A 15,452-nucleotide genomic window follows, 5' to 3' on the forward strand; every position below is an offset into this window, starting at 1 on the left:
TCCATGCTAATTTCTTGTCCCACTGTTTACTGGCTACTCCATACTAGACATTGTCGCTAATTTCAACAATGTCCTTAGACTTAGACTTGACTTTATTGATCCCTTTGGGATGGCTCTCTCTGGGAAATTTACATTTCCAGCAGCAATAAGAACAGGTAATAAAATAAAAAATAATAATAATTCATGAAACAAAAAATGCTTTATATGCAAGTCACTTTTATTTATTTAGAAATGTTATGTATCAAATGTACTGGTGATATCAGCACTTGGTATCGGTATGAGCTACATGCTGCTTCACCATTATGCAAGTTTAATACAATATTATGTCATTATATAGCATTTTAATTGACATGATTAGGGATGTTCGATACCACTTTTTTTTCAGACCGATACCGATACTCAGACCCTCAGTACTCACCGATACCGATACCAACTGCCGATACCAGTAGTACATTTTGACAAATAAAAAAAAAAAATCACTAAAAGATATATTTAAACAAATATATTTCCTTTAATTTTGACAAAAAAAAAACAGCACAGTCACTCTTCAATAGTCTTAACGCTCGAAATAAAACCCAAAAATGCTCTTTTAGTTTAAGATTCACAATTTTGAAGTATTTCCAAACCGGTGAAGTTTTGGTGAAAAACTGCTGCAAGCTAGCACCACTTACAGGCAAGGAGGACTCACTTAACGTCTTCCCCCTCTGCCATCGGTCGTCGCTTGTACTCGTCTGCGTCACGAGTACTCGAGAACTTGAAAAAAGGCTGGTATCGGCCCGATATCGATACCTGGTATCGGTACTCGCCCATCCCTAGACATGATTATTTCTCTATTTCATAACACATGAGAGAGAGAGAGAGAGAGAGAGAGAGAGAGAGAGAGAGAGAGAGAGAGAGAGAGAGAGAGAGAGAGAGAGAGAGAGAGAGAGAGAGATACAAAAGCGTCTCGGAAAGATTAAGATGTCTCAGCGAGGTATACATTATGTATGAAGGTGGAGAACTTCTAGAGGCTGTTTTGATGATGTCCCCACCGGGCATGTCTGCATACGCGCTCACCACTGTATCCTCACTCTACATGACAGTCAGTCACTCTCGTCAAAATGTGTCATTTTCATCCAGCTTCACCACCTTCTCACTGCATGTCAATTTCACAAGGTGGTAATGTTTCCGGTTTCAAGGTGTTTGTCGAACAACGCGAAGGAAGACGTTGCTGTGCCGAGATAAGTCAGATTAGTAAATGGATTGTATTCGCAACACAGTGTAGCATCCACCGAGTATGCAAATGGCAGCTGCTGGTGTTCCTAAGGTGTTGTTTTGAAACAGCGAAATGAATAGCGAGGAGCGGAAATTAAATACAAGTTGTCATTCGCAGCAACACTTCTCACAACATCCTTTATGCAGTTTTTAAGGTGTCGTTTGCCTGCCGCTTGTGAGACTCTCACACTTGCGTATCAGGCGGCGGAGAAGACGGACAGATATGAAGATGAATTATTATTACGCTCTCTTTGTGAGGGACTGCTGTCATACACCCGAATCAAGATAAACAAAACACACAAGCACTTTACAACTGGGGAAATTAAGCGGCACTACAATATGACTGACAGGACTGATGAGCTAATATGAGCGGCAGAACAGGAGAAGTGGCGCCATTTATTGGCTGAGAAAAGCAAAGGAAGAGACAGATAGGGGCTGATAAGCTAATGCCGTCCAGGTGGAGGAACATTCTGACTGGCAAAGAGCTGATTGGATGGGAAGAAACGGCAACAGAGCTGTGAGGACAGATCGATTAAAGAGATACAGTTTGGAGAACTTGAGCAGTGGCGGGAACTTGATTGGCTGAGGAAGATCTCACAGACGTTGAGGCAGCAGCTACACTGGACTACTGGACGAAAAAGTGTATCCATATCTGCAGGTGTGTAGTAACAAGCTACATTGACTCAGTTGAAGTACTGTACTTATGTGACATTAGAAGATACTGTATCAATCAGTCAATCGAGATGTCAGCCATGTATGACGTTCCCTCTCTCTCTCTCTCTCTCTCTCTCTCTCTCTCTCTCTCTCTATCTCTCTCTCTCTCTCTGGAAGTAGTGCTAGTTCCGGTAGGTTATGACAAAAAGCACATTCTGCAGATAAGATGTGAATGCGAATGGGAACACAAACGTAAATAGGAAGAAATGTAACAGTTATATTCTGTTATGTTTTTTTTTTGTTGCTTTTGTTGGGGTTTTGAGTTTGTTTCTGTTTGTGCTTTCTGGTTTGTCTCACCTGGTCTCGTTATTGTTAACCTTGTCCACCTGTGTGTGTCTTCCCTTCCCAGTGTATCTACCAATCAGTTTCCCCTACCACTTGTGTCTTGCCCAGCTGTGTCTAGTCATTGTCAATTAGTGTGTTTATTTAGTCACCTGTTTTCCGTTCAGTTCTTGTTGGTTCATTGTTGTTATTTTTCCTCCCTGAGTTACTGCCGTTCTCCTGTCCTGTGTTCTGCCCTAGTGCCCCTTGTTCGTCTGCCCGGAGTTTATTTGGATTTTGATCAGTTCCTTTTTTGCCTCCTTGCCTTTTAGTTTGTTTTGGGAAATAAAAGTCCTTTTTTTGTTCACAACATCCACAAGCCTGCTTCGCCTCCCTGCTCCCTGCATTTGGGTCCTCACTGAACCTGAAAATATTCCTTTTTAATGGGTTTATGGAATGAATCGGTATGACAACTGTGTGATTGGCATACACGGCAAAAAAATAAAAATAAAAATGGAACAGTGAGCCGTGAGCTGAGTTAATATCGGGACAAAACAATAGGGTTGGCGAAATCCGCCAGGTAGTGGAACCTAAGGCCCAAAAAGGGGTCTGTCTCTGTGAAACAGGATTTTTGGTCCTACTAGTTTTCGGTTTAAAGCGGTTCATATTTTGAATCTGTATAAAATGGAATACACGACTGGTGAAGGAAAAAAATATATATATATTTTTAGTGACAAGTCTGGCATCTGTATAGCTACTCAAGTAAAGTATTTTAATTATCATCATTATAATCATATATTCTGGTGGGATAATTGGTATTTTTGTGAAATGAATGAAATAGAAATTTACCTAAAAAGGCTGCAACAAGTCATCAGATAATAATGTATTTGTCTTTAGACTTGGCAAAGCGGCATAAGGCCCATTACCCAAGGTTATACGTAGCGCTTCCAAGTGATCGTAAACAATGACAGGTTTATGACTCAGCCGCCAAGATAGTCAGAAGACCTTGTAAGGTATTATCATTATTTACAGTGAAAGCAGCGAAATATTCCTACAAAACTAACAACGTTTGTCTAAAATATAATTATGAGCTTGCATTTCCTCAATTAGTGGCGTGTCCCAATTTGATGCTGGGAGTGTCGTCCAATTGAACACGTAATGCCACTTGGTAGATTTAATTTCCCTCTGCAGCAACGATTCTACAAGGCAATATACTGTTTATTTTTGTATATTCACTTTCATAAATTCAACGTTAAGTTGGAGGTAAATGTAAATGTGTCTTATTGCCTCTTGCCAAACAAAATGTTTGAGGGTATGTTCCAGCAGCATGGACAGAGAACAACACCCTCCCTCCCTACACACCCTATTGCTCCACAAGGAGTGACTCGGTTCGGATACAGCAGTATGCATCCTTCTGCCGCGCCACGCTGCATCATTCCAACATGCATTGAAAGCTTCTACCATCTGCTTGAGTCCATCTGGCTGTGGAGCAAAAACCAAACACAACATGATTTAACTTGTGAACCTTTTTCACACATAATAGGGCCCCATATCAGGCAACATTTCTTTAAATGAGTGAAAAATATTGACTACTCCATGTGGCGATTAGCGTACACTGTTTAATTCACATAACTAATACAGTGGTACCTCTATCCAACTTATGGGTTTTGTGATAAAAGCCATCGCTCAGCTGAAACGAGCATCAAGGTTGTGGCAGTTATAACTCTTTAAGCAAAGAATAAACAACACATATTGCTACAGTTAACTGAGTCACTTAGTTGTGAAACTCATCTTTAGTTATTTTTAATGTCTGTATTATACTGCCCCCTGGTGGCAAAGGCATGTACAAGAAGAAGCAAAATCAATAGACATTGAAGAATGAAAGTATGATGCAGATACGGTTTCATTATTTAAATTCAGTTTAATTTAGTTATTGCTATACGTTTTTAGAAAGTGTAACACTGTAAAGTGATATTTTTGTAATTAAAAATGTTGGAAACATTGTTATTAATTTCAATGGAGAAATTATGCGTTCTTAGTATTACTAACATATAATATAATATCCTCACGTGAGGCACTGAGTAGCCCAGTCACTGTTTTAAAATCAGCTGTGAGGTGGGTGCTTTCTTCTAGCACATTTACATTGTCTTTATGTTCTACACCTCCTCACAAAATTATGCTTGTAGGAATATTTATGACAAAGTATATGTATAGAACGGTGATTTTGTCACGAGTTATAGAGCTTCTTTATTTGGTGTTTCATTCTTGTGTATGTTTTAGCCTAAGTAAGTTTTAGTCGAGTTGTTTATATGGCTGGAGGCGGATAAACCTACAAACAGAAAGTGAGCAGCACGCAGGCAGGAACTGAATAACTTCTTCTTTTAATGAGTACAGGAGGATAAACAAAGAGAACCTGAATTCCTCTGAGGTCGGCAGAACGAAATAAAAGTTGGTTCAAGAAAGATAGGAACAATGGAAATAAATTACAACAGAGCTAACTTCCACTCAAGACCCATGGGAAAACAAAAGGGCGAGTCAGGGCTGAAATGCGATGAGGGTTGCTGGAGGGAAAAAAAAAAAAGTAGCAAACTTTTGACATGGTAGAACACGAAGGGAGGCTATGTGTCAAAAAGAAACGTGCAGGCAGGTCTGATGGAATACAGGTAGAAGGATATAGAACGATATAGGTACGACGTTGTATTAGTGTCACCTAGCGAGAAAAAAAACGAGAAAAGATGAGATTTAGAGTTGTCGTGATGAGATTTGAAGTCATTATGAGAGTTAAAGTCTGCATGATGATGCAACGGTCACGTCAGGGTCACAACTGAGGTCAATGTGACTGGTTGACTTTAATGCTGCCACAGACGTTCTATTTCGTGATTCTTTCATTAATTTTCATCCCAATGATGACTTTAAATCTCGTCCTTAACATCTTTAAATCTGGTCTTGTCTTGCTTTGTTTTTTGTTTTTTGTTTTTTTTGTCTCACTATGTGACCCCCATACGCCGTTGGGGGCCTAATTTGAGTAGTTTCCCTCAAGTCAGCAAAAGCCGGCCCACATGGGTGCAAAACATCGAAAAAAATACCACTTGAAATATGTCTCTGTCTCTCTAAAATTGGACTAAATCTGAATATTTTGCCATTTTCCAATCTAAGTCAGTAAAGGACGGTTTGCCGGATATCTCTAAATAATTCTTAGGAATGTTGATTTCATGTCAGGGTTTGTTCAAGTTCGCAAACGTTGGCTAAATGTTAGCTAGCGAACATTTGTGAACTTGAACAAACCCGGATGACCCATGATAGGAGTGGGCATTCACTACCTTTGCCAACACTTGTTCACCCCTCAGTGGGATACGGTTTTAAAAGACTATCGTGAGAAATTATCTTTTGGTGTGACGGATGGCAACAATGATTTTACCCTCCGTTATCTGCTCAGAAAACGGACTGCCGTAAATTAAAAAAAAAAATGTTGAACCTGTTAAAAATTTCCGACCACCAATATGTATGTACCTATATGCTCAACACCAAGTTTGAATGAGCCACGGACTCTGACTGTGACATAAAATAGGTCATTTGGAGTACACTTCATACACGCAAGATACAAGCACATTTTAACTTATGTTAAATTTGCTATTTGTTGACCACACTTTAGGAAACAAATGGTACAGGCAAGAATGAAGAGTTTATGATTATATCCGCCGTTGTTTGTCCTTCAACTACTTCTACAATTCTCAACCAATTCAAACCATTCCAACTTCAACGTGTTCCAAGATTTGACACTTTGTGGGCTATTATTTTTTTTCATTCCCAATGTTCACCTGTTTTCACACAATTTAACATTTCCCCACCAAAATGCAGTGCGGAGAAAGGTCGGTCGATAAGACTGATAAAGCTAAAGTGAAACCGGTGGACAAACATGAGGATTTCTGGAGTTGATTGATTGAAAACACAGAACAGGCAAGACTGAGGTGTTGCTGGCAGAACCTAAGGGCAGGCAGAACTGATAAGCTAATGCAACACAAGTTAGAACATGAGAAATGGTGAGTAATCAATTAAATGAAGAAACGAAGCGAACAGCCAAAAAAAAAGACTGGTTAGTTGTTGATGATATTGTTTTGAAAGTACAAGGGCAAGTAGTGTATTAAAGAAAACAGGCCAGACGGACTGATGAGTTAATTTGATGCAGGTGGAGTAATACGAAGAATAGCAGGGTGTTGATTGGCAGAGCAAAGAAAGGGATCAGGATGGACTAGGGTGATAAATTGATGAGATACAGATGGGAGAACGAACACAAGGGCAGTTGATTGGGAAAGCCTAAAGCTCCCGAGAGGTTAATGCGCTGACAACTCTCAAACTAAAGAGCCTCTGAACACAAGGTCTGTGCAATGACACAAGAGAAGTGCCTTGACAGTAATGTTACTGAATGAAAATGTTTACACGTTCCATCTGTAGCTGATTGATTGGCTTTATGGTTTGTTTTGTTTGACTTAGTTGGTTATGGTTTATGTCGCAACATTAGAGTAAATATTACACATTTCATCTTTTAGTTTTTAGACATTTCAGTCCATAAACATGAATTCCTGATTGTCATAGAAAACTAGCATGTTGGGAAAATACCTTTTTGTTCTCATCTACCTACTCTGCTTTGACTTTAATGTGATTCTAAATCAATATTGTTTTCAACATGCTCTGGCAGGTGAACTAATCACTTAATGGATTGCTGACAGAGACCAATGGGGAGTCCAGGCTGCACAATAAATGTTGGAACTCGTCATTTGAAAGACACCTTTGATGTAATATACTGTATTTCAAAACAATCTATATTCAAGATCATCTTGAAACCAAAACTTTAACATTTGCTCACATAGAGCTGCAACTGAGACATTTGGCTGTGAAGCAAGCGTTTCATTGCATTTAAATGAGCAAGAACATGATCCGCAGTGGCCTTGTAACACACACGCGCACACGCGCCACATAATCACTAACAATTCACTACTGAGGAAATGTGTTTACAAACATTGATTGTGGTTTAGGTACTGCAGTTGTGGGCTGTCTGTAGTATGATATGGTAGTCGTGTAATTACATTCGGGCATTTTGATCAGACAATATTGCACTGATTTTGTTCATTAGGCCTATGTCGCACTTAGATGTGTGTAGTAATCAGTCCTTATGTGATAGAAGCTGTTTTTGAGCGTCATGGTTCTAGACTTTAATGTCCTGTGGCCTTTTCCAGAGGGAAGGAGGAAGAAAAGTGAGTGTCCGAGGTGGGAGGGGCTCCTTTAATTATTCCACTGGCTTCCCGCTGTCGTCTGTCAGTTTAAGTGTTTCTGAAGGAGGGTAGTGTACATCCAATCACCCACTCTGCTGCCTTCACCACCCGTTGCAGGTCCCTCCTGTCCTTAACAGTAAAGCTGCTGAACCAATTTGTGCAACAGTAGGTCAGGAGGCTCTCCGTGGTGGATCTGTAGACGTTTATCAGCAGCTGTTGGGCTTGGGGTCGATTCCTGAGGAAGAACAGTCTTTGATGTGCCCTCCCCACCGGATGGGAGATAAGAGTTGAGGTCTGCCAAGATGTGAACTCTTAGGAACTCAGAGTTTAACACTCTCCACCACTTCGCCATCGATATGGAAGGCGGTGTACTCAGTCCACAATAATCTCCATCTTGGTTGTATTTATGTCCTGGGACACTGGACCTCTCTCTGTAGGTTGACTCATCGTGGTCCCTGATCAGTCCAACGAGGGTAGTGTCGTCAGAAAATTTGACAGCACGGGAGTAGTGGAGGGTACCAAAGACGCATCCCTGAGGTGTTCCCATGTTTGGAATGAGAGTGGAAGAGGTGTTGTTTCCCATTCTGATATTCTGCAGTCTGTTGCTGTTAAAGTCCAGGTGCACAGTGATCTGACCATGCCCAAGCTGCTCACTTTTCTAACCAGTTTATGGGTACAATTGTGTGGAAATGCAGAACTGAAATCCATAATTGGCATCATCACATACAGTAGGTGTTAGCATTATCCTGGTGTATGAGTAAAGTTTGAAGTCGTATACCTTTTGTGGTAATTGCTTTGCATCGGCTACTTTTGCTCTGCAAGTATTAAGAGTGGAAATGAACACAGGTCTGTTTCTGCTGTGAGACTCTTGCAGGAAGCAACTGAAGCAGAGATAATCCTCAGAATGAAGAAATGCACTAGCCCAGTGCTTACACATCACAAGGCCTTGGCATATTACCAAAACACTCTACCCTATCTTCCAATGGATTGCCCTTTCTCAAACAGCTTTTCCAGAGTATATTCCAGGTAAATGGTTTTATTTTAATTAAGGCTATAATGCTAGGCCCGCCTTCAGTATAACTTTGGGTCAATGCATCGCTTGTGTTTGTGTGCAACCTATTGTCTCCCATCTGCCTCATCTATGTCATCCAGTTAGCTTCTTCCCTTCTCTTGTGTCATTCCCAGCTGCCGCTCTTTTCATAAGTAGTCAGTGTTATAATTAGTCTCCTGGCTCATTATCAGCTATAATGGCACAACGGTTAGCACTAGACAACTAACGGTCTTTTACAGACAATCGTCACTAAGGTCAATGGGAGTTGAATGGGAAGAGCACAAACCAAATTCTTGACTTTTTCTCAAACGAAGGTCGTGTCATTCAATTGATAGTTTTAACGCGACTCAACCAAATCAGAGAAACTATCTGAGACATAATCTCTTGATTAATTTGCCATTTTCCATATTTGACTCATTCATCCGCCATAGCTTCTTCCAATGACACCCCGGTTTTCTTACAAGGACATCGCCCGACTTCCTCTCCCGTTCCTTTCTTGTTTACAAGAGAGCACCTGTCATGGAAAATATACTGTAGCTTGGTTTACGGCACTTCAATTTATGAGCAACCCAGATGTATTTTTTATTTATTTTTTTTTCTTGGTGGGGCCGATGTAATTAACCAAATGGACCACAACATGTGATCACAATTCTCCGATGTGTGGGGCTACACCTGCTTAGAACCCTCTATCGACTGTACATTCCACATGGAAAATGACGTGACAATTGCAATCTTCAGGATTTCACTTTTTCTCTCAGGAAAACTTTTCAAAGACTATGCACAACCGGTTGTTTACATCATTGAAAGAAAACAAGTTTGTCGATGGTTATGGAGGCTGTAAACAAAAATGTTCTTAATTCATTTTCCCAGGGTGGTCAATTTAACTGAGAACTGCTGACGGCAACTTCAAAGTAGACGGTGTTGATGTCTGGAGTCGAAATAGCTTTTTATACTTTTTACGTGCGTTGTGAGACATTAAAGTCAGCCTACTGAGATAGATGACAGAAGTTACGATAGTTTTGTCCTTTGGAAAGTCAATGTTATGTACGCCAGATCTTTAGCTAAATCTTCACCATAACACATGCGCTGCACTAATAACTCGGCCCTGTTTGTTCGGGATGTACATTTGCAGAACAACCGAGGACTGTGGCGCATTGTCTCAAGTCTTCTTTGCGTATCCGATTTATTCCTCTGTTTCTATTGTGTTTTATTGTTTTGAGCTTCCGGTTAACCCGCGGGTGCTGACAATCAGGTGCTTGAAAAACGAGGCAATCTCAATGCAGAGATGTGGCGATGAGATTCTACGACCAGCGGCACTCGCATACAGTAACTTCAAAGTCTGGGACCAAGCTCAAGCCTCCAAGATGATAAAGCTGGCTGATGCTGGCAAAGACATCCATCCATCCACTTTTTATAGTCGTTGCACTCATTTGGGTCACGGATGAGGTGGAGCCAACTGACTTTGGGCAAAAGGTTTACTTTGAACTGGTCAGCAGCCAATTGCAGAGCGCATAAATAAGAATAAGTGTTCAAGCTCACACGAGGGATGGACAATTTAGTCTTCAGTGTAGCTAACGTATGTTTTGAGAATGTGAGGAAGCTGGCGTAACACCTGGAGAATTTGAACCCAGAACCTGAGAACCATGAGGCAGACTTAGGGTTAGAACCATCACCTTTAGCTTACTTAGATAAAAAAAACAAAACAATGTTTCATTAAAATTCTGTACGTTACAAATATCAAAGAATACAACTAAAAAGTCACAAATCCGTCCGCCAAGAAAGCGTGAGCCTGTTTGGCAGCCAGTAAATTAGCTTCGAGCATCAAACTCTGACCATCTGAAACAAAATACAAACTCCTTACACAAAGTTTGAGAAAGTCTGTTAGCGTATTTCACAAATGACAAAGCAGCTTCAAAAACACCCTGAGGTGCACAATGCTGTGCATGCAACCATGAATGTGGCAGAAAGAAAACATTGAAGCAATATCCCGAAGTGAAAAAAGCCTATATGGACTTGGAGATATGACCATCTTGAGTGTGGTTTTCAAACTCACTATTGACTTTGTGACACTATTAACCTTGACAGTTGCTAAAGTTGTTTCTACTTGCATACATTCAAGAATAATATCAAAGCCAGAGACATGAATCATTTCTTACATTTTACGATTTGTTTTAGGTTTTACACAATTTATAGGTTCAAAAGCTTTCAACTATTTCGATTCAGGACCGAGAGCCAGCTCATGCATCTCGCAGGCCCCAAAAATACATGCACACCTTGTATGAACGTTGAAATGGCGCCAGAAAGCACCATAGCTTAATCAGCTAATGCATATCAGGATTCTTCATTAACCCCAAAGGGGGAATTAGGACTTTGCCTTTAACATACAGTATATGAAGGAAGTGAAAATGTGCATTAGTAGGCAGCTGCAGTTGAAGGGCAATTCATCAGTCGATGATGAGGCTGGCATACCGCTCCTGCCTTTTATCCTTCAAAACTGAATGAAATATGAAATCCCTCTTCCAACAATAATTTAATCCCAGATACCCTCTAACAAATCAACACATATCGTCATTCTAAAAAATTTCAGCACTACCCTTAAAAATCTTAACGATTGCCATCCCTGCTAAATTTACTTTAATGTTACTAATTTTCACATAGGACACTCGTTCTGTTTAACATTGATTGTAAGGACCTACTTGACTTCATCCACTTCAACACTATATTGCGTTTAGGGAAGCTATCAATACTATCCAAAATGCAATATGCCATATAACAGCACCCTGTGCCACACATCATCTGTAGCAGCTCAGAATAAATACTTATCTAAAAACATGACACAGACATAACAAATATGAATAAAATGCAGCTTACTCTGCAGAGATGCGGAATATTAAACATATTACTGATTGAAGTTGGCTGTAACAAGTTTAGTCTAACCAACCAGAGCGTGGAAAAATGCCGATGTCATTGAGGGCCAATTATTTTTATTTTCATCATTATTTTTATTATGTTATTATTTATGTTATTATAATAAACCTTATTTATTGATTGAATTCTAAATTTTCATATTATTATTATTATTATTATTATTATTATTATTATTAATTCAATCTCTGGTGTAATAACCTCATTTATTGATTGATTGAATTCTTAATTATCATTTTATTATTATTATTATTATTATTGTTGTTGTTGTTATTAATTCAATCTCTGGTGTAATAACCTTATTTATTGATTGATTGAATTATTTTTTATTTTATTATCTGTTCTCATTGCTGCTGGACATGTAAATTTCCCAAAGGGATCAATAAAGTCAAGTCTAAGTGTAATTTATTTATTTATTTATTTATTTCACTGGCTCGGATCCTGAACCTGAATATATTAAAGAAATTCTGACTGTACATAAAACCAGCATAGGGCCCTGAGGAGCCCAGAGTTCAAAGCAAACATGGCGAAGCAGCATTTGGCGGTTATGCTGCACGCACATGGAATAAAAATAATAAGTGAAGTCAACTCAGCCCTGAGTGTAAATGCTTTTGAATCCAGGTTAAATTCCTGCCTAATTTTGGAAAGCTACTTTTGTTTTGTTGTCTTTGCTTTTGAAGTCATCAACTGTTGTGTTTGTAAGTACTTTGAGGTGTTGTGTCATTGTGTATAAACACTGAACTAGTGATGATCTCGTCTCAATTTACTTTGTGTGAAGTCTGGGCCTGTGTAATTGAATACACATATTTGTAAAGATAAAAATCTTTGGGCAAAGTGAAATTGGATAAACTCTTTTGCCACCCTGATGATCTCTCATGTCACCCTTGTTGGGAATCACAGCGGTAGTCCAACTGTGAAATTTTAAACCGTATCTGAATGTCAGTAAGGATATAAAAATGCCAGCAGAAGAAGAGCACCCGTTTTTATTGATATGATTAACCTAAAACAACATCACAATGACATTAAACATGTGGCAGCATCCATCTGTCTGTCATAAATGACGAATGACCGATGAATGCAGATTTTATTTGTTACACAAGCTACATTTCTTCACATTGCTGTCTACCTTGCGCTACCGTTCCCACGCCATAGACGGAACATTTGGTTCGAAGGATTTGTGTTGGTCCTGGTCGGCCGTTGTGTAGGAGGTGAAATGAGTGATTTGTTTTTTTTACAGTTCATTTAGACTAGAACATTCTTCATCCGCAAATCAGTGCTGGTTTGCCCCGTTGCGTGTTTTGATGCGCCAAGGAAAGTCTTGTGAACACGATTAATGATTCTGTGCTCAAGAGATTCACTCACTCAATGTCATATGACACATCATTTGATCACATTTGAACCGAGCGCATGCTCGCTGGCACACGGGCGGGCTACGTCATCGCCATCACCACAGCTTTGTTGTGACACTTTAGAGGCTGGCATCTCTGCAGGGGTGTCATAACAACTTTTTTTTTATGACAAGATTTTTGTTTGTTTTTTCTTCTTCTTCTGATACTCCATGCATCCACTCAACTCAGACTTTGCATCCGGCACTTTCAGTACAAAGCTTGATTAATGAAAGAGATGTCAACTCTCAGCATAACATTACGCAGAGCCACTCCCCGGCCTCTACATCTTCCACAGATGTGATTTGGGACTTTTTGTGATCAGTCGGGAAGATTACATTTTGCCTAATGAAAGTGTAATGGTGCCAAGTTATCTTTTGCCATTGAAATGAATGGAAATGCCATTAATCCACCCCTCTGGAAAAAAAAATAAAAAATTGTTTTAAAAAAACAAAACCATGGTGCCAAGGTATGAGAGAAATAATATTCATAATCTGTTATAATTTCTGTCATCTGTACACTTAATTTCCAAATCTATACTCTCAATTTAGTAATGTGTAACATTAGTCCAGTAAATTGATCCCTCAATTTAGTCATCTGTACTCTCAATTTATTCTGTATCATTGGTTTGTAATCTCTACCCTCAATTTATTAATCTGCTCTCTCAATTTAATAATATGTCCCCTCACTACAGGGATATGTTCCCTCAATGTAGTAATCTGTAACCTCGATTTATTCATCTATATCCTTGGTTTGTAATCTCTACCTTCAATTCATTAATCTGCTCCCTCAATAAGCAATCTTTACCCTCAATCCAGTACCCGCAATGTAGTAATCTGCACCCTCAATTCATCAATCTACACCATCGGTTTGTAATCTCTACTCTCAATTTATTAATCTGCTTCCTCAATTTAGTAATTCGTCCCTTCATACCAGTAATCTGTTTCATCAAGTTAGTAATCTTTACCTCCAATTTACTCATCGGTACCCACAGTTTATAGTCTATATATCCACAATTTATTAACCTGTCCCCTAAATTTCGTAATCTAATCCCTCAATTTGGTAATCTTTACCCTCGTTTAACTAATTTGTGCCATCAGTTCATAATCTGTACGCACAATTTATTAATGTTCCCTCAATTTAGTAATCTTTACTCTCAATTTACTCATCTGTGCCCTCAGTTTGTAATCTATAGCCACCATTTATTTATCTGTTACCTCAATTTAGAAATCTATTCTCTCAATTTAGTAATATATACCCTCAATGTGTTAATGTAACACATACCCTCAGTTTTGTCATCTGAACTAGGGTACTATTGTTTTGGCCTGAACACTTCTTCATCATGAAAAAGTTAGCATGCACGCCCTCAAGAAAACGATGTACTTTGCAAACTTTACTCTATAATTCTAACCCAAAGACGAGATTGCCCTATTTTAGAGTCATAAATATATTGACAGTAAGTGTGCCCAAGTCAACTGGAAGTGACTCACTCCGCTATTGCATTTGTGATTGCACATGAAAAGACCGAGCTGATGTTAGGATGATCTTCCAGTCGTTGCCCCTTTTGCCTCCCCACTAATATATTCAGAATGTTCCTTTCATTTGTTCTAAACTGCTCTCAATATATTTTATTACGTATGAAAAACATGAACAAACACAACGTACTCTGTAAGAAAACACTTTTTGACAGATAAGGAAACTTTACATCTTAGTGGAGAGCAAAACTCCCGTAGATCTTTTGATTGTATTGTTCAAAGCCTGCTGTATTTCCTGTGGTAGCGCCCGATCACGCTTCTTCATGCTTGCACGTGCGTGGCCTGATTCAATGTGTGCTATGCAAAAAATAATATACAGCAGAGCAAATTGAATTTCCCTTTGAGGGATTATAACAAGTAAACAAAAGTTTCTTATTTTTGAAACTCTGTGTTGAGACAAATTTTCAGCCAGTTGGCCACATTTAACGTAGCAACCTACTAAACGAATCTAAACAGCAGCATGCTGCCCTGCTCGGAGACAGGCAGGTTGCCAACAAGCGGCACGCTGGGAATTTGTTGTCAAGCAGCCCCGATCAGTCAGAATTCAAACGGACACGTTTGTGGCTCTACGAATCGCTAATTGAATCCCAATTCCCGTTTCTGGCTGATCTGAAAGGTGTCATTTTGAATGAGCTAAAGCACCCAAGATGCACAAAACAGTTGAAATGATATTTAATTTAAATTCACTGGCTGGTTGTCATACCCTTCTGTTTCCATGGTGCCACACACAACTCAGCATCCTCAAATCATTCCCAAGTCCAACAGCATGGCTTAAATTATCTTAGCATCTGTGGAATGATCTGACTATTGGTGAGAACCAGCTGTCAGACATTTAATTTAAAGAGCTTAGTTATTTTTATTTTTATTTTTGTGAACAAATAGTGCATAATTGACAGGACATACTCTGGTTGATCCTGTCATAACGACATGACAAAATGAACATCAATCCATAAGGATCAGACCAACAAATCCCCTACAAGTATTTTGTGAATATTATTGATTTGGGTACAATTGATGTCTTTAACAGTGCCTGAGGTTTTTCTTTGTTGGGCATTAG

The 15,452-nt window shown here is 39.3% G+C and overlaps 2 protein-coding genes across 2 annotated transcripts in view; one reads left to right on the forward strand and one right to left on the reverse strand.

Moving 5' to 3' along the window:
• pou1f1 (POU class 1 homeobox 1) overlaps positions 1-15,452 on the reverse strand; it is a 52,385-nt gene that overhangs the window by 33,567 nt on the left and 3,366 nt on the right. The window lies entirely within an intron of this gene.
• Positions 1,804-15,452, forward strand: part of htr1fa (5-hydroxytryptamine (serotonin) receptor 1Fa) — a 45,810-nt gene continuing 32,161 nt past the window's right edge. Inside the window, exon 1 of the mRNA XM_077536240.1 lies at positions 1,804-1,912. The gene's annotated coding sequence lies outside the window, so the exon portion shown is untranslated. The remainder of the gene's footprint in view (positions 1,913-15,452) is intronic.

Source organism: Festucalex cinctus, chromosome 11 (genome assembly GCF_051991245.1).
Source record: "Festucalex cinctus isolate MCC-2025b chromosome 11, RoL_Fcin_1.0, whole genome shotgun sequence".
Taxonomy (NCBI): domain Eukaryota; kingdom Metazoa; phylum Chordata; class Actinopteri; order Syngnathiformes; family Syngnathidae; genus Festucalex; species Festucalex cinctus.